This window comes from Bos grunniens, chromosome 4, assembly GCF_055505025.1.
Source record: "Bos grunniens cultivar Pamir isolate PY7600 chromosome 4, Bosgru_T2T1.0, whole genome shotgun sequence".
Lineage (NCBI taxonomy): Eukaryota > Metazoa > Chordata > Mammalia > Artiodactyla > Bovidae > Bos > Bos grunniens.
This window is the reverse complement of record NC_141168.1, coordinates 63907573-63926141: the sequence shown is the minus strand read 5'-3', so window position 1 is coordinate 63926141 and position 18569 is coordinate 63907573. Positions and strand designations below refer to the sequence as shown.

The window sequence follows — 18569 nt, the reverse complement described above, 5'->3', positions numbered from 1 at the left end:
TACTTCTTTTTTTATTGTTCAGTTGCCAAGTTGTGCCTGACTCTTTGTGGCCCCATGGACTGCAGCACACCAGGCCTCCCTGTCCCTCACCATCTCCCGGAGTTTTCCCAAGTTCATGTCCATTGAATCGGCGATACCTTCCTTTTCCAGGAAGTCTTTTTTGTGTCCCCCCAGTGAATTGGGTGCTCTTCATCTGTGCTGTGACCCCAACCATGTCTATCTTGGCACATCCTTCTCCTCCACCACCACGACTGCCAACAATAGTCATGTCTTAGTCTGGGCTGCTGTAACAAATGACCGTAGACTGGATGGCTTAAGCAATAAGCATTTATTTCTATCAGTTCTGGAGGCTGGTAGTCTGAGATCTGGGTGCCGGCATGGTCAGGGATCTTGGAGGGGGCTTTTCTTGCTGTGTCTTCACGAGATGGAAGGAGAGATAGGTAGCGCTCTCTTCTCTTCTTAGGAGAATGGTAGGTCCTATTTTCTCCCTATTATAAATAAATATGGTTGCCATTTCCTTCTCCAATATTATTGAAGAAGGAAATGGCAACCCACTCCAGTGTTCTTGCCTGGAGGATCCCAGGGACGGGAGAGCCTGGTGGGCTGCCCTCTATGGGGTCGCACAGAGTCGGACATGACTGAAGCGACTTAGCAGCAGTAGCATAAATAAATAAGCAAACCGAGAATTGGAGAACTTAAGCCCTTTTCTCGAAATCTTCCAACAAGAGGCGGAATTGAGATTTAAAGAAGTTATTCTTACTATTGAGCCTTACCTTTTAGCAGTGACCCCATGCTGCTTCCCTCACTGGGCTGAGAGTCCCTTGAAAGCAAGAATTGTGTCTGTCGTTAATGACCGATCATATGACTGCCAAATGAGAAGAGCAAAGGGGTGAGAGTTCTAAGTATATTTAGCCTACAGGGCCAAAGTTAACTTATTCTTCTCAGAAGAAAAGCATTGAGTCTTAGAAGAAAAGCATTGAGCCTGCATCCAGCCGGTGACCTAAGGTTATTGTTTGTTTTATTCACTGTCTGGCAGTACTCATGTCAGGCAACAGGTAATCATTTGGGTGCTCAGAATAGCCAGTCAGTGTTAATTCAAGGCTCTCACAGTACGTTTTAAGTGGCAGGCACATTTATTACTACTCGGAAGGAGGCTCATTTTGTTAACATGGAAGGATGAGAGATGAAAGTTGGGAAATCATCCTAATGAGATCATTCATTAATATTGCTCTTTTTTGTTGTTTTGAACTGTTTCACTTGGGTACTTTCATGGTACCTTGTTAAAGAAGTGATTCCCTGGTGAACCACTTGGGGGTAATCCAGGGAGACAGAGATCCCACTTCCTATCAGAGGGTCTCTGGATCCACAAGAAGGATTTGGAACCATTAATTGAATGCAAGTGTGGACACCCCCCAAGTGCAGGGCCCTGTGGGAGATGCCCAGGGATATAGAAATGAATAGGATACCACCTCTGTCTCTAGAAAGAGACACCTCTCCAGCCAGTGGGGAGATTACTGAAAGTTTCAATATGGGATGGCATGCTTTTCTTTAGGTTACATAATAGGCTGATCCTTGCTCAAGACACAAGTTATCATTATTTATAATAATTTGTATTTGTAATGTGTCTGAAACTGTGCTAAACACTTTGTGTGTATTTTTTTTTTAATTTCATAATAAACCTATGGGACAGATATTATTATCTCTGTCTTACAGATGAGGAAACTGAGGCTTAGAGAGAGGTTAATAACTTGTCCACATTCACATACCCAGAGGGATGGAGCTGGAATTCACACCCAAAGCCAGTGCTCTAAATCACTGTATTAATTTACCTCTTCTGACCCAGAACAGTCTAGAAAAATAGAACCTTCAAAGCCATTACAGGATCCTTTAGAATCAATCATTTGATCATTTCAGTGAACGGATGAGGGATATAAGACATTCTTTCTAGTTTATAGCTGAAGAAACTGACCTCGAGGGCTTGTTTGGAGGGAAGTTACACGTCTGTTACTAACTGGTAATGCTAGGTTGTGAACACAACAGCCTAGTCTTCTTAGTACCATTCCCAGTAGCAATGAAACAAATAGGAACCACTTACTATGCAGGAACAAAGTGATCTGGTGTTTATTATATTTTCCTTCAATCCATTTTCCCTTTCCCTATTGTGTGGCCGTGCATAATTTTCTTGACTCTCTATATAATTACATACCTGCTTCGAGATGAATACTCTAAGCACAGTGAGTAATAGGCTGAGATGGAATGTGGTCACCCTGTAAAGTCATTCAGTATCTTCCACAAAAAATGTAAATAAAGACGCTGCGCCTGCCAGCAGATAGCCAGACTTCATCTGATAGGTGCTGCTGTGGCTCTCCGTGGCAGTCACATGACAAGGATGTCAGAGTTCCTGGGGATTTCAAAGGCTGGCCTTTGAAGGCATGTTTTGTACCTCTCTGCTGCTCTTGGGAGTTTCCTCTTCCGTGTAGGTGCTAGAGGCCAGTCACAGCTATCAGCTCTAGGAGGGCCAGCAGGAAACCGGTCCCTGCCTGTTTCCTGCAAGAAATGAATGCCTCTCTGCAGCAAGCAGCAGGCCCAGTGCTTTACCATGTCATTTACACATTTTTTTTCTTTCCTTTTTTTTTTTAGCCCTCCAGTTATCACTTCATGAGCATGTACGAGACTTACTTTTTTTGCCCAGTATATTTTCCTTTCCTTTACAACTTAGCTGAAGTTGAACCTCCTCTGGGAACACCTCCCCAGCTAACTCATACCCACGCTCCTGCCCCCTACCCCTCTTAGGATGCCTGGCATTGCTCTGGCCAGCCCTTCAGCGAGTCGGATGCACTGTCTCCATGGCCTTCCTCGGCAGGCCCTTGACATTGGACTGCCAGTGTGTTTTGTTTACTTGGTGTCATGGTACTTTCCAGTTCGATTCTAGGAATAGGATTATTTCTTAACTAATATGATTAGTTTTCCTGATTATAAATGTAATAGTATTCATTGTGTAGCATTTTTTAAAAGAGAGGTAAAAGGAAAGGGTATGAAATCACCCATGAACTTACCGTCTGGAAACAACCAGAGTGACCTTCTGGGCCATTTGCTTTCAGTGTCAGATGTGAATGGCCGCTGTTTATGTTTGTTCTGTCCTTGAACAGAAGCTGGACACCTGAAGTTTTATCACGTGGGAATGCCATGGACCTTTTAATGTTTTTTTTTTTTTTTTTTTGATCTTTGGCCAGAAGCTCTATTTTGTGACAGTTCAGCCCATACGAGCTGCCTTCTTGTAATTGACAGTCTCCCATCATAATTGGAGCTGTCTAACAAAACAAAACACCTGTTTTCTCACCAAGAGAGAAAGCTGTATTACTTTTTTGGATTGAAAGAACCATAAGCAAAAGAGAGACTGGCTTAGTGTCCTTACAACCTCTCATGTCGATGGAGCTGTGCTAAGTGGTGTGGAACTGGCTTATGAAATTTTTGCTCCACTTACCGGGATATTTTGCAGCTTCAAAACCTTTCATTTGCATAGAGTTCTGCATCTGCTAGAGTTCTCTGATGCAGATAATAGAATCCGCCCCAGTTTAAATGGGATTTGTTATGGGATATTAGCTGGCTTACAGACTCTCTGAAAAGATGCAGAAACACGCTCCAGGCTACATTTCCATGAACATTTCCTAGAACCACCCCACGGGACTAGCCTGACGAGCGGGCTGCCATTGCCGCCAGTGTCTGAACCACACCACCTTTGCCGCGACCCGTGAAGCTGCCACACGTGTGACTCCTGTCCTCACACCTCTGCATCACCTGTCCCAGCACTGAGGGTGTCCTGGGCCTGGGTCTTCTCTCACATAGTTCACTGCCAAATCAAATCTCACGTGTGAGTGACAGAGCCTGTTCTCATGGCTACACCTTCTGTTCACAAGGGAGGATTCACAGGATGGGGAACTGTCAAAGATAGCCCCTTCCTCTTTGGGGAAAAAACAGCAAAGAACAAGAGTTTAGATGCCCACTAATGTCCTTCTCAATAATCCTCTTTTCTGCTTACAATGGGAATTCCATGGCAGTCCAACGGTTAGGACTCCGCACTTCCACTGCTGGGACCCAGGTTTGATCCCTGATCAGGGAACTAAGATCCCGTAAGCCATGTGGCGTGGCCAAAACAAACAAATCAAGATATGCTCACATTGTAATGTAAGTCTCCAATCCAACCCTGGCAAAACTGTAGAACACAAGCAGAGTCTGTATTCATTGTCTATTCATCTTTGGGAGGGTGCACGTGAGATAAAAAGAGCATCAAGTAGAAGATAAAAGGTGAAGAGATCTGAAGCATCCCATTGGTTAAAATGCTTTTCATGTTTATGATTGTATCCTGCAGGAGTGAAGGGGGATAGGAGGCTGTGGAGAAAGGCTGGCAGGTAGTAAATGTAGGCTAAGTATTCTCCAGGCCTTTCTAGAACCATAGCTTTCAGTTTCAAGAGAGTCTTTTCCAGTTTGGTCAGAGTGGAAGGTATTGTAGATGTTTTTGCTTAATGGTGATTTATTTTAAACTGGGGAATTTTTCATACTTTGTGACTTTGAGGTGGACTCTCATTATTACTGAGTTTTCTGCTTATAACTTCTCTGTCCTTGGTGGGAAGGGAGGAGGGGAGAGCATCTGTGTGGAAATGTCCAGCTGAACCTGAGTATTTGCATGAGGTCAAGATGGTGAGCGCTGTGGTCCCATCAGGGAGGACACAGTAAAACTCACAGGATGTATACTTCTGATTATGCACACGTTTTCAAATAGAATTGTTTAATGTCAGCTCGAGCTATCACCGTTTTTGGTGCTGGGGATAGAGCAGCAATAAAGGTATATTAGCACATCTTAATGATCCTGACAATATATTCATAAAGAGGTGCTGTTTAAGGAGCTGAATATTCATTCACGTATTGACAACTGCCTTTACTTTGGTATAAAATATAGGATTTGAAAAATTAGCCTTGCTTTTATTGGAGACAGAACTGCCCCTTCAGAAAGTCTTATGAATGTTTATAATGCATTTTCCCACTTCCATGATTCCCTTATGTTCTTTTCCTCTTTGAAACTTACTTTGCTTTAAACAAAGTAAATTTCACGGGAGGAGTGGATATTCATTGAGTCTTTTTTTTAAGCTTTTTCATGCAAGTTGGACATTTACAAAAATATGAGGTTGGTAGGAGGATAGATGTCATAATTATCAACGTTATTATTGGAGAGAAATACATATCAGGAGTATCCTAACTAATATTTACTAATAATAAATACTTCCTAACTCACTGTGTGAATGAATGGATGGATGGATGGATGGATGGATGGCAAGCGGTACTCTTCAGCCAGATCTGGATTCAGATTTCTGATCTGCTCCTTCCTAGCTGTGTTATGATGATCTCTCTGAGTCTGTTTCCTTGTCTTTATACTGTACAATTTTACTTACATAGGTGTGTTTTGAGAATTAAATAAGCTAATTTATGTTAAAAAAAAATTAGATGCTGCTGCTCTGGCTTTTGTTGAAGCACTCAGTAAACATTTCCATCACCTCCACTGTCACCACTTTATTCTTCCCTGGGAAATTCCCAGTGAAAATTATCATAACAAAGACACTGGGAAGCTCTCCAGCAAAAGAATCTCTTAACATTTAAAAAAACCGTATACACTTGTGTGTGTGTGTGTGTGTGTGTGTGTGTAACATTATTAACATCTTCCCAGAGAAGTTATTTCCACAAAATAAAATTTGGGAAAGGCTACTACAAATCACAGTTACGTTGATGATTCTTTTTAAAGCAAAACTTTGGTGTGTTTATCTTGAAGACATTTTAAGTGGCCAGAGAGAACTTAGAAAGACTTTGCTGTGTGTACTGAGCCCCGTTCAGTATCACGCGGAAGGATGGGATAGTGAATAGGGATAGTGGGATTGATTGCGGGTGATATCAAGGCTGGTGTGTAGCAGGCTCAGGGCTAAGTAAGCTCCCTTGAAGGAAAAGCCTTGTCTGCATCCTGGCTTCTGGGCATCTGTCTTGAGCTACCTCATGAACCAGAAGCCTGGCACTTTGGGACAGTCTTTTCTAGTGTGGCTCTCAGTCCCTGTGACTGTGAGTGTCTCTGTGGCTTAATTCTGCCACTGCCTGTTGGTGTGACCCATGTCTGCAGTCCTCCGGGTGCTGGGGAGGCCAGCTGAGACAGCATGCAGCTGCTTTTCAGAGGGTACACAGCGATTCCTTCTCTCCAGGGGCTGTACACATCCACCCAAAGTGGTGATTATTGGAAATGGTGATCTACGTGTGTGTGATCTTATCTTTGTAGGAAAGTCATGCACAGATGGGTTGGGGCAGTGAGCAGTTTTTAACTCCATCCTTTCCCTTTTATATTGGAAAGTATCTCTGTGTGTGAAATGAAGGAACGCAAAAGAGAGAACCAGTGGTAAAGTGGGACATAAGAGATTATCATCTCAATGACCTCATAACCTTGTGAATTCGGGCCATTCTTTTCCTTTTAGGTCGTATATTTAACCTTTAAATGGCGTAAAAATCAAGGAGGAAAACTCTTTTATTCTTTTTCTCTGGAATTCTCCTTGAAGGAGTTGGAGATGAAGTCGTCTCTCTGTTGGAGTTGGCAGTGCTCGGCACGTGTGTTTTCTCTCTGCCTAACCGTGAAACCTGCTACGAGGGCTTGATGTCAAGCCTGTGAAGCTGCTGAGTTGAATGTGGTGCTCCTTTTAGTCACCACCTTGGAAATGATCTTAATTCTTTCTGTTACAACCCAGAATTTTTCTAAGGTTTTCTCTTAAAAGTTAAATTCTTAATTTTCATTTTCAAGAAAAAAATGTATTAACTTCTTAAATACATTCTCTTTCTTCTTCTGAGTTGGCGTAGACCTTGACAGCAGCAGTTGCGAGTGGTTGTCCGCAGTGCACTGCAGGGGAGTTTAGTATTATAAATCCAAGTGTCTGAAAAGGAGGATTTCTCAAAGTTTTGGACACAGCCATGCAAAAGTGTTCATATCCTCATCTCTGTAACTGTGTCTGCATCCCATGGCTTTCATCCTTTTTCTTTGGCTATGTCCATGTTTATCTTAAATTAATTTTTATATTAATCAAAAAAGTCTTGCTTTAGTGGGCTATTGCTGATAAATCCAGTGTGGACACTTCTTTAAGGAAACAGGGTTGGTTAGTCAGGGCTGCATGTCTAGAATTCTCTTTGATCAATTATATCATGAGTTGATAAAATAATTGTATATCACTTTTGCTGTTAAATGAAATTGAAGGTAAATGCAAGATGCTTGTTATCATCACATCTTGACTTGATATGTGAAAGAGAATAGGTTCCTAAGTTTGGTCAGGATGGTTTTCACTGAAGCGAAAAAATTCTGAAATGTAGTATAATTTTGTGACTGTGAAATTGTCACATGTATATAAGAATATTATTGTGATTTGATTTGCCTAAGAATGCCATGAGTGGTTCTGAAGAAGGTCCAACTTCTGAATCTAAATTTCAGATTCTGAAATTTAGGCCACAGTAGATAAGGAACCCCTGATGGTCTCAGGTTAGATTTTCATCTTTAACCCAAATAAGGTTTTCTTTCAGTTTTAACCTATGACTTAGGAAGAGCTTTCTCTCCTATCTGAACCAGAGCTCCTCACTCTCATTTCCCAGTTTTATAGTGGGAGCCTCAGAGATGTGGGAAAAGGAAGAGGAATCAGGCTTTGACTTTTGTCGGTGTATCCCCGTGGAGCCTACTTCCAGAGTTGGCTTTTTTCCTTTTCTCCTCTCTCCCGTTCTTCTCTCCTGCTTTACTCTGTTGTCTTTGTGCTTATTATCTGTCCCTGTTTCCTCTGAGACAGCAGACAAGCCGATAATCAAGTCTCTTGCCTGACTGAGGCTCTGAGAATTGGTTACATGAGGGCTTTGCCCAAGGGACTCAATATTGAATGTGTTCATGATTGAGTTAATGAAACAGGGATCAGGTGACAAATTTAGTTTATGGAACCCCATTCAGGACAGCAACCATTTGAAAGGGTTGGAAAGACATACCAGAGATTCTAATCAAGCAGCGTGGCTTAGATGAAAGGTCACAAATGAAATTTAATGTGAATTAGGCTAGGGTAATTCATACTATGAAAATAATTTAGGCATATAACATTGTTATCACTTCATACTGCTTTTGAAACCTCCAGCAGTAGAGGAGGTGATGCTTGCTGTTCCTTATAACAGAGGTTTTAGTGATTTATTAAAAACAAAGGAATTGCCTAGACCATATATTGTAAAATAACATTTGCCATGGCAGAGGTGAAGATAGAGGAATAAAAAGGGGGAATGCAAAGATAAGGTGCTGTCACTGCTACCGGACTTATTTCTCTCCAAGGATCTATCCAAACACTGTTCAAACATTTCTGTTGAATATAATTCATACAGTATCTCCTATATTAGTGAAATTCCACTAATAGAAAATTGGTGTCTACACTCACAGGATATGTGTTTTAATTTACAAATTATACCTATGTACTATATATTCTTATTAAGATAGCATAAAGCTCTTCCAAAAACACATAAGATAAACTGTGTTATTATCAATATTATAAAGTCTTTTTAATCAGGTAACAAATTCATATAATTTTAGTGATAGCAATGCAGTTAAATATGCTTCATTATTTTTAACCTAAGCTTACTTCTTTTGTTATAGATATTTGAAGGTTAGTTTATAAATACTGATTCCAGCCTGTGTTACATAATCTGATTTTGCCCTCTTATGTTCAGATCTGATTGGATCTTCAATTTCTACCTATAACATATGGCTGATTAAGCTAAATCCGTAGAAAGGTCCATTTTTACCGTTTTCTGTCTGTTTGCATGTGCTTATATTAGTGCTAACCTTAATCCATGTTTTTTTTGCAGGAATCTTTTTAAGCCACTTGCACATTTGTAAATGAGTTCAGTTCAACTGATATAATCTTATTTATAAATCTACTTAGCCAGGCCCAGGTGCATTGCAGTTTTCACCATATGCTGGGAACAAAACACTGTGTGGATTCTTTCCTCTGGGCGAATCCCCTTTTTTCATGCCACACCTCACAGTTCCAGTAGCATGTGATTTAGGGAATGCACCAGGGAAAGCTCAAATCTGAGACTTTAGGAGAGCTTCCTTTATTTTTATTTTTGGATTACATTTTTTTTAAATTGGAGGGTAATTGCTTTACAGCATTGCGTTGATTTCTGCCATGCATCGACATGAATCAGCCAAGGTATACACATGACCCCTCTCTCCTGAACCCCCCTCCCATTTCCCACCCTATCCCAGCCTTCTAGGTTGTCACAGAGTACTGGGTTGAGCTTCCTGTGCCACAGAGCAAATTCCCGCTTGGTTTCTATTTTACATATAGTACTGTGTATATTTCCATACTATTCTCTCAGTTAATCCCACCCTCTTCTACCACTCTGTCCACAAGTCTGTTTTCTGTGCCTGTGTCTCCATTTCTGCCCTGCAAATAGGTTCATCAGCACCATCTTTCTAGATTCCATACACATGTGTTCGTATGCAATATTTGTCTCTCTGACTTCCTTCACTCTGTATATAATAGGCTTTAGGTTCATCCACCTCATTAGGACTGACTCAAATGAGTTCTTTTTTTTTTAATAGCTGAGTAGTATTCTGTTGTATATATGTACCACGACTTCGTTATCCATTCATCTGTTGGTGGACATCAAGGTTGCTTTCATGTCCTAGCTATTGTAAAAAAATGCTGCAACGAACATTGGGGTACATGTATCTCTTTCAGTTATGGTTTTCTCAGGGCATATGTCCAGTAGTGTGATTGTTGGGTCATATTATAATTCTCTTCCTAGTTTTTTAAGGTCCTTTATTTTTAAGGTAAAAAAATTATATATTATATATACGTATATAGCATATACACACACAGAAATCCTCATTTGTTCTCCTGTTCCCCAGCGGCTCATCTTGTGGACCTGACTCTATCAGCGGTTGTAAATTTATTATTTAAAGTAAAGCCACCTAACTTCTTCCTCCCACCAATAACGTCTTGCACAAAGGCCAATTATGTAAAAACACCCAGAGCTGCTCTTCTTGGGGCAGCACCATTGAAGGACTGGGAACTCATCTGCCCTCACCTGCCTCGTTCCTTTCCCACCTGCCCTGTTCCTTTCCCACCTGCCCCTTCCTCACTCCCAGGCAGAGCTAGCAGAGCACAGTTTGACTCATGATAATTAGGAAAGACTTCTGTCTAATCTTAGTATCAGATCTCTCTGTACTTCTCCTTTGCTGTCTCCTCGTTTTTCTCTCCTGGATCCCGAGATTCTTATCAGTGATCCCGTTTCCCTCTTTGCCTTCCTTTAGGAAGAGCTTAGCACCAGCTCCATCTTTTGTATTGAGCCTGGTATGGTGTTCAGTTCCATCTGTTGTATCTTGCAGTGTATGGAAATGCATGGGATACATTCTTGACACCAGGCCTACTCCTGGCTTTATCTTGCTTTCTTGCCTTTATTTTCCTTTGCTTCATATTTAATTTACATTTTATTTTTGCATTAAACAAGTTAAATTTTAAATTCCCATTATATTTGTGTGTGTGTCTATAGCTTAAATTACTTTAATCTCTTTTGGAATAAGTACAAGAGTTCTAAAAATATGCCCTATTTTATTGTTATTCAAAAATCAACCTTAATATATTTGGAAGGAAAGTTGTAAGTAAATGTAAGTGAATTCAAAATGCAGTGAATGATTTAGACTTGCTTTGAGAGTAGAGACAGGTAAATCTGATGTTACATAAAAAATCTTTTTTCTCTGTAAGAAATGGTAAATAAATCATTTTTATTTCTTTATTTTGTAGATCTGTTGTCAAGTTCAGAGGCTATTTAGAAAAGAACATCCAGGTTCTCTTTCTAAGTTAACAGTTAATACAGTCCTGACTTCTGTGTGGTTTTTGATCAGGGGTTTCATGCTGGGATTACTTGGAGAATGAAGATTGTGTTCTCTGGAAATTGGGGTTAGTTGTGGTAGGGACAAATGGAGATTTATCAAGGTGTGTAATGATAGAGTTCGTTATTTTGAAATTGGAAAGCGATATTAAATAAGTCTTATCTGAGGAATTAAAGGTTTTGTAGTCCCAAACAGGATGCAGGAGTCATTATTTTGCTGCCCGGCCCAGAAATGGAGGTAGTTCTGAATGTCCCCTTCCTGAATGCTTTAATTTGTTCATTGGTCCCATTGCAGGAGTGCTTCCTGAGAGGCCTTGAGACCTCACACACAGCAGGATCTGAGAAGCTTCCAGGCCGAGCTCCTGCACAGCTGTGGTTGGCCCCTCTAGCCACCATTGCCTCCTCCTGACCAGCTCTCCTCTTCACTTGCGATTCATCTCTCATTACTCCTCTTTTCCCCAGGTGTTTGGGTCAGATTCCAGCCCGAGGGATTGACTCATGGTGTGGTGATGATGATACAGCTTACATTTCCTTTCCCTGGGACCTCTCTCCTTCAGGTTCTGACAGACATAACTGGTTTTGCAAGATCTAGTTATTGCATGCATACCACTGGGAGAGAAAGCAAGTGAAATTCTAAATAAGCCATTGAAACAAATCCCCCTATTTTATAGCATAAATTGAGTATTGTCAAGTGTGTGGAAAGAGCCTTTTTTGGTTGTTGTTACAATGTCTGTGTCACTTTGCAATTAAGCTGGATGCCCCCTTGGGTTGTACTAATTATTGGGGCCTTCTCATGAGAGAGGGCAGAGTTACTTCTTAAACTTTTAACAAACAAGAGATTGGAGTAGGGAGGAAATAAGTCGAATAATTTTTTTCCCTTACAGAAAAACCCCTTTAAAGATATGCACATGCGTCAAGTCATAAGGTGAAGAGGGGTGTGCTTACTTGCTTTGTGATGTGGTCTGTAGCAGTGAAGTCTGAGTGTGCCACCTTGCTTGCCCTTCCCTTGAACTTCAAACCCTTGAACTTGATCTGAGGAGTAGAATATAAATAGCACCCTGGGGTCTTGCATGTGGCCAAATATTGTACTATAATTAGTAAGGTTTATGGACTGCTATTGCCTCTCCAGAATGATGGCTGGCCAGTAAGAATGAGTGCTTTTATTAGCTCCAGGTTTTGAATAGTTAAGAGAATTGAATCTCTTTTATATATGAGTCCTTGGAAATAATAATAATTGAGATGAATAAACTCTGGGTGGAGGAGACTATAGTATTTAACTGGCTTTTCTCTTGGCCTTTAAACTGTCGGTTTGGTGATATGGAAAGCAGAGTAAGGAATTGGAATCATATGTGTGTGTTCTATTAAGTGATTCTAAAACAGACGAGCCTTATATGTGGTATAAATTATGCAACTTTCATTGAGCTTTAGTTTGTAAAACTGTAACATGAGAGTGAGAAGAAGAACAAAGAGCTTAATAATATCAGAGAGGAGTGTGGAATCACTAAATGGACATACTAAACGGGAGTGGTGGGAGGGAGTAGGTGTTCAAGTCTAGTGGCTGCTGTGAGGATGCTATAGCCATTATTACTGGTGGGTGAGTGGGAAACAGCAGAACTTGTTATGTAATAGTCTGGGGCTGGGTGTAGGGCATCATGACAGAAAGTGGAGATACAGATGGTAAATTGATATGTTTGGAAACAACTCTGACCCAACACAGGCCTGATGATCCAGCACAGAAATAACGTAACTTTGTAATTGGTTTCAAAGAAATCTAGCATGGGAATCTGTAATACCATATATGCCCCAAAAGGAGGAAAAAGAGGGGGAATAGGAAAGAATGTTGAAAGTTTAAAATTCTACTGAATGCAACACATATTTATGGAGTTTTCTGTAAGAGGAGTGTTGAAATCTGGATGTTAAAAGATAGCTTAAATATATGTATTATGTATATATGTACACACACACACACATCTAAGAGGTTTCCCAGGTGGTGCTAGTGGTAAGGAACCCACTTACCAATGCAGGAGACATAGGAAATGTGAGTTCAATCCCTGGGTTGGGAAGATCCCCTTTAGGAGGGATGGCAACCCCTTTCAGTATTCTTGCCTGGAGAATCCCATGGACAGAATAGCCTGGTGGGCTATGGTCCATCGGGTCTCAAGGAGTCAGACACAACTGAAGTGACTTAGCATATACATATATACATATAGTCTTACCTGGAAAATTCCATGAACAGAGGAGCCAGGAGAGGTACAGTCCATGGGGTCACAAAGAATCAGACATGATTTAGTGACTGAGCAGGTACTTATTTATAAAAAATTACCTGTCTCATATATGTGTGTAACTGAATCACTTTGTTATAAAGCAGAAATTAACATTGTAGATCAATTATACTTGAATAAAATTAAAAGTCTGTATATATGAAAGTGAAATAGTTCAGTCGTGTCCAACTCTGTGTGACCCCCGTGGACTGTAGCCTACAAGGCTCCTCCTTCCATGGGATTCTTCAGGCTAGGATACTGGAGTGGGGTGCCATTTCCTTCTGTATATATACATAAAGATAAATATGAACATAGACCCATAAATACAGATATCAATATATAGGGAGCTATCTAGATTGACCTTTTTAAGGTTTTAATTAAAAGCAAGTCTTCTGAAAAATAAATTGGAATAACCTTGGGAAGATATAAGCATTTTCTTTTTTTGCCTTTTTGAAAAATGCCGTAATGTTTTTCAAGTGCTATCAAATCATCTCACATAATAATACAGTATCATTTGAACAACTCTAGAGGTTCTCTCCTTCATATTATAAAATTTTCATTGAAAAAATATTTGCAGCCAGGTGCAAATTAAACTTTTTATTGTTGCAAAATATCATTCTTTTCTCTGATCTTTTTCTGACCTATTAATGGCTTCTCTGAAAACGATTGTGATCATTTTTAGATCTCTTATTTCAGAAATTAACAGCAGAAGGTGTTGAGCCTACTTATTCATCTCCTAATTCCTCCTTCACTCTTCCTGGCTCCTCTTTTCCTCAATAAAAGAGGTCATTTGAAAAGAATCTGTAATTTAGTGTCCTGGATACTTCCCTACCTGAAAAGTATAATCAATGTGTATGCAGAAACTTCAAGGTGTTTTGTAATCTGGTGCCACTAAATTTTCTCTCCATCATATGAATAAATCCTGCTGCTGAAATGTTGTACCACATCCTCTCTGAGAGTTTTTTAACCTTCCACCCCCAAAGCCTTGAAGAATTCCCAACACATTCCTGAAACTTTTCATTACAATCCCTGCCCTCATTTTGCTATTCCGTTGCCACAACTCCCTAAACCTTAAACCTTATTTTTTTTTTTATCGTATTACCAGTTGATATTAGTGTGAGGTTAGTATTGTATGTAGTATTATATAGCACTAATATGTGTACCTGATACTGTCTTTAAAAAAAAAAAAATTGAGCAATGGCTGTATTTTACTCTTAGAATTAATACCCGGAGCAGGAGGAGAAGGGGACAACAGAGGATGAGATGGCTGGATGGCATCACCGACTCAATGGACATGAGTTTGAGTAGACTCCGGGAATTGGTGATGGACAGGGAGGCCTGGTGTGCTGTGATTCATGGGGTCGCAAGGAGTTGGACATGACTGAGTGACTGAACTGAACTGAACTGAACTGAGGACATATTGCAAAGCCACAAAGAATTTTCACAAATCACTGATTCATCTGTGTATTACTGAAGCAGAAATTATTAATTGTGAAATACTGAGCTAAACATAAAACAGCCCATAGATATTTTTGGTTCAGAATTTGCATTTTAGTAATATTTGGCAATCTTAATTTGTGTTGATGAGATGAAATCTTATGTAGACTTTAAATCAGTGAAAAATCAGAGTTTATCAGCAGTTTCCTTATTGTGAAAGTTAATGGTAAAAGAGGAAATTTGCACTAGAAGCTGGAGCTCTCTGTTGTTCCTTTTTTTTTTTTTAATAACTTCCCAGTTAATTTATTTGACTTTTGTTTAAGAAAGGACTATCATGACTACTTTTGTAAGTCATTGATAATAATAGCTACTTTTCATTTTCTACATAGATAGTTGTTTGACAATGTGGAAGAAAAATTTGAATTCAATACTGAAAAGTATTTTTTTCTGCATAAGTATAATGTTCTATAACCTATGCAGATGACGTGCTAACTCACTTCAGTCATGTTGGACTCTGTGACCCCATGGACTATAGCCCACCAGGCTCCTCTGTCCATGGGATTTTCCAGGCAAGAATATTGGAGTGGGTAGCCATTTCTTACTCCGGGGGATCTTCCTGGCCCAGGGATTGAACCCAGGTTTTCTGAATTGTGGGCAGATTTTTCACTGTCTGAGCCACCAGGGAACAGTTCATTTCAAGTCAGGGAATAAATCCAGTGACTTTGGCATTTATGGGAACACAGCTACCCTCTACTAGTCCACTTGCCTCTTATCTCAGCAGGAGGCTGCCTATAAAATTTAAACAAAACAAGACTGATCCAAAGATGACCAATACTTTAAAGACTTTTAGGAGAAAAGCCTCTTTAAATTCTGGGAGAAAATGCCAGATTTTGTTTATGATGGAGAACCTCTTATTTTAGAAGGAATGCTACAATAGATATTGCAAAAGGAAGGGAGAACAACCAATTCTGAGATCCTGCTCTTTATCAGACACGCTAAGTGTTGAGACAAATCCTCCTAAATCCTTAAAATAGGTAGGTTTGAGGTTGTCATTAGTGTAGATAAAGTAATGATGCTCATGAGGGGTTTTAATCACTTGCCCTGGATCATAAAATTAGCAGTGGTATGACTGATATTTAGATTTAAGTCTCTAAGTCTCCAAGCACAATCCTCTTTCCAGCCCATCTGACTTAGATTCATTTTGAAGATCAGTTGTTAGGTGTGTAAATATTTTGTCCCAATACTGAGGCAAAACCCTTCTGTACTTAATATCCCATGAATTATGAGGATTTCCAGTCTGACTGTTGGAAACAGGTCTTGTGTAAGTTCCAGACACTATTTCTTCTAATCCCTCAGGGTGATTCCTGACCCGCCCCACACTCATGTGGTTTCCTCACATGCCTGCACTGATCAGTCTTCTCCTAAGTACTCGAGGTAGACCTTCTGCAGACCTGTGCAGTTCTTTCTTTTTGTAACTCTATCCTCTCTGCTTCTGTAAGCTTCCTTGATCTCCCAGACCCCCAACTCTATTTCCTCAACTCAAGGAGTCTGCTGGACTCCATCCGGGCTTCCTCTCAGGGCTCTATGGCCTGGACTGTCTTTCAGGGCAGAAAACTGGGAAACCCCATGTGTGTCTTATCTCTCAGGGATCACTGTCCTTTGATGTCTCATGTCCATTGTATTAAAAACTATTGTTACATATATTTTATTCAGTTTTTTGGTTGTTTCAGGTAGAAGATTATATCTAGTTCCTATTACTCCATCTCAGTTGGAGACTGAAGTATTAGATGTAAATTTTCACTGAAGAATTTTCTTTTTTCTTTTCCCATTTGTCAGCTTTCTGGGAGACTATTTTCCTTTCCCTTGTTTTTTACTTCTTTATTCCTGGCCCTTATCCTTTATTATGGGGCTTCCCAGGTGGCATTAGTGGTAAAGAACTTGCCTGCCAATACAAGACACATAAGAGATGCGGGTTCAATAGGAGCCTGGCAGGCTACAGTCCATAGGGTCGCAAAGAGTCAGACATGACTGAAGCGACTTAGCATACATGCATGCATGCATCCTTTATTACAATGGTACAATTTCCCTGAATTGATTTTTTCTACTGTCTGAATTTTCTTAAATATCTCTAGTTGGGACAAACGAGAAACTTGGTTCTTTGGCACGAGCCCTGGGTTTGAACAAAGGCTGACTGGTATCCATTGCTCCCTGATGGATGCTCTTTTTGTTAATTCAAAGGTTGTACAGATGATGATTGCTTACATGGATTTGATTGATTATTGTCTTTTATATTGTCTTGTGTCAATTTTAAGGTATAATTGGCCAGGATTACTTTTTCACTAGTACTAATAAAAGCTCCCAGAATCTAACAAATTAGACATATATCCAGCAAAGAAACAAGCTCAAATCAGATGCAGGTTTTCTGTTGACAAGTTTGTCCGTTTTTTTTTTTTAGATACAATTGTTATGCAAGAAACAGGGTACTGAGCAATGATTTCCCTAAGCAGTTGTTCAATATGCCAGGAATATAAACTTATGAATGATAAATGATAGCTAAGGGGAATTTGCTTGCTTTTTGTTCCATGAAAATGTACTATTATTTTTCTTCACATCATGAAGCATAAATTTTAATATATATTTTTTTGTGCCAAATGGCAGTTGACATATATTCTCTCATCTTTTAAATGATATCCTTCTTAAGGGCAGTACCTTTGATATATGTTAGGATTTTTTGTGTGTGTGGGAGGGAGTCAACAGTGCTCTCTTGAACAAAATGGCAAACTTTCACCAGCCTATCAGATTTAGGGGCATGGCTTTTAAATCTACTAGTTATTAACATGTCATGTGGTGGTGGTGGTTTAGTCACTAAGTCGTGTCTGACTCTTGCCATCCCATGGACTATATAGCCTTCCAGGTTCCTCTGTCTATGGGATTCTCTAGGAATACTGGAGTGGGTTGCCATTTCCTTCCCCAGAGAATCTTCCCCACCCAGGAATCGAACCCAGGTCTCCTGCATTGCTAGCAGATTCTTTACCGACTGAGCTATGACGGAAACCCCTTAACATGTCATAGAAAGGAGTTAATATGTTTCAGGAGGAAAATGCCCTTGCTTGTTTGACAAATATTACTGAGCAATTATTATCTTTCAGGTAAGTGCTGAGTTTTGGGTCCATATGGATAAAAAGACTTGATCCTTGTCCTCAGCCAAGGACGTTTAGTGTCAAATGATTGTTATACCACATTGTAATAATCACTTACTGGTTTGTTTGTTTGTTTAATAAGTATGTATTGAGAATCTGCTGTTTGTCAGATACTATCACAGTCTGTGTGTTCATAGCAGGAAACAATTCCCTGTCTCATGGAGGTAACAATGAGGGGTTGCTGGGATGGGGGTATTTAGTAAATGCTATGAAAGTGAATTAATGTAAAGAGATAGTTCTTAACAAAGGGAAAGGTCTATATTGTCCACTGGTTAGGAAAGTCTTTTTTGTAAAATGACATTTGAGCAGAAACCTTAAAATAATTAACACAATCATGCAGTCACGTGAGGAAAGTGTTCTAGACAGAGGCAGTATAAAAAGTAGAAAAAGAACGTGTGCTTGACGTGGATTGTAGAATCACAGAGAGAGTGGAGTGGCCAGTGGAATGAGCAGGGGAGAATGGCGCAAAGTTCGCTCCGCCCAGAGAAGGGGTAGGGGGAGGAGCCAGATCACCTGACTTTTATTACCCTGGTGGGAAGAATGTGAGTGGGATGGGAAGGATTCAGTGTATAGGAGAGATCTGAGGAACTTGGGTGTAGAAGGAATCTGGCCGATTGCTGTCCTGTGAAGCAAGGGAAGGAGTTTTGCGGGTGGGGGGGGGGGCCATGAGACGCTATTGAAACACTAGTCCAGGTGAGAGTACCGCAAGCTCTGGCTCAGGTGGGGTTAGTTATGT

The 18569-nt window shown here is 40.2% G+C and overlaps 1 protein-coding gene and 1 long non-coding RNA gene across 7 annotated transcripts in view; one reads left to right on the top strand and one right to left on the bottom strand.

The window, feature by feature from the left end:
• The window catches only part of DOCK4 (dedicator of cytokinesis 4), a 479600-nt gene that overhangs the window by 138242 nt on the left and 322789 nt on the right, over positions 1-18569 (top strand). The gene's annotated exons all lie outside the window — the stretch shown is intronic.
• On the bottom strand, positions 310-10554 carry LOC147374256 (uncharacterized). 2 transcript variants are annotated; one of them, XR_015162561.1, is made up of 4 exons: positions 3057-10554; positions 2207-2547; positions 774-820; positions 310-488 (listed from the first exon to the last, which is right to left on the bottom strand). It is a non-coding gene; the product is annotated as an uncharacterized LOC147374256 (long non-coding RNA). The 2 variants fall into 2 exon arrangements; XR_015162562.1 differs by lacking the exon at positions 2207-2547 and having other exon boundaries at positions 3057-10553.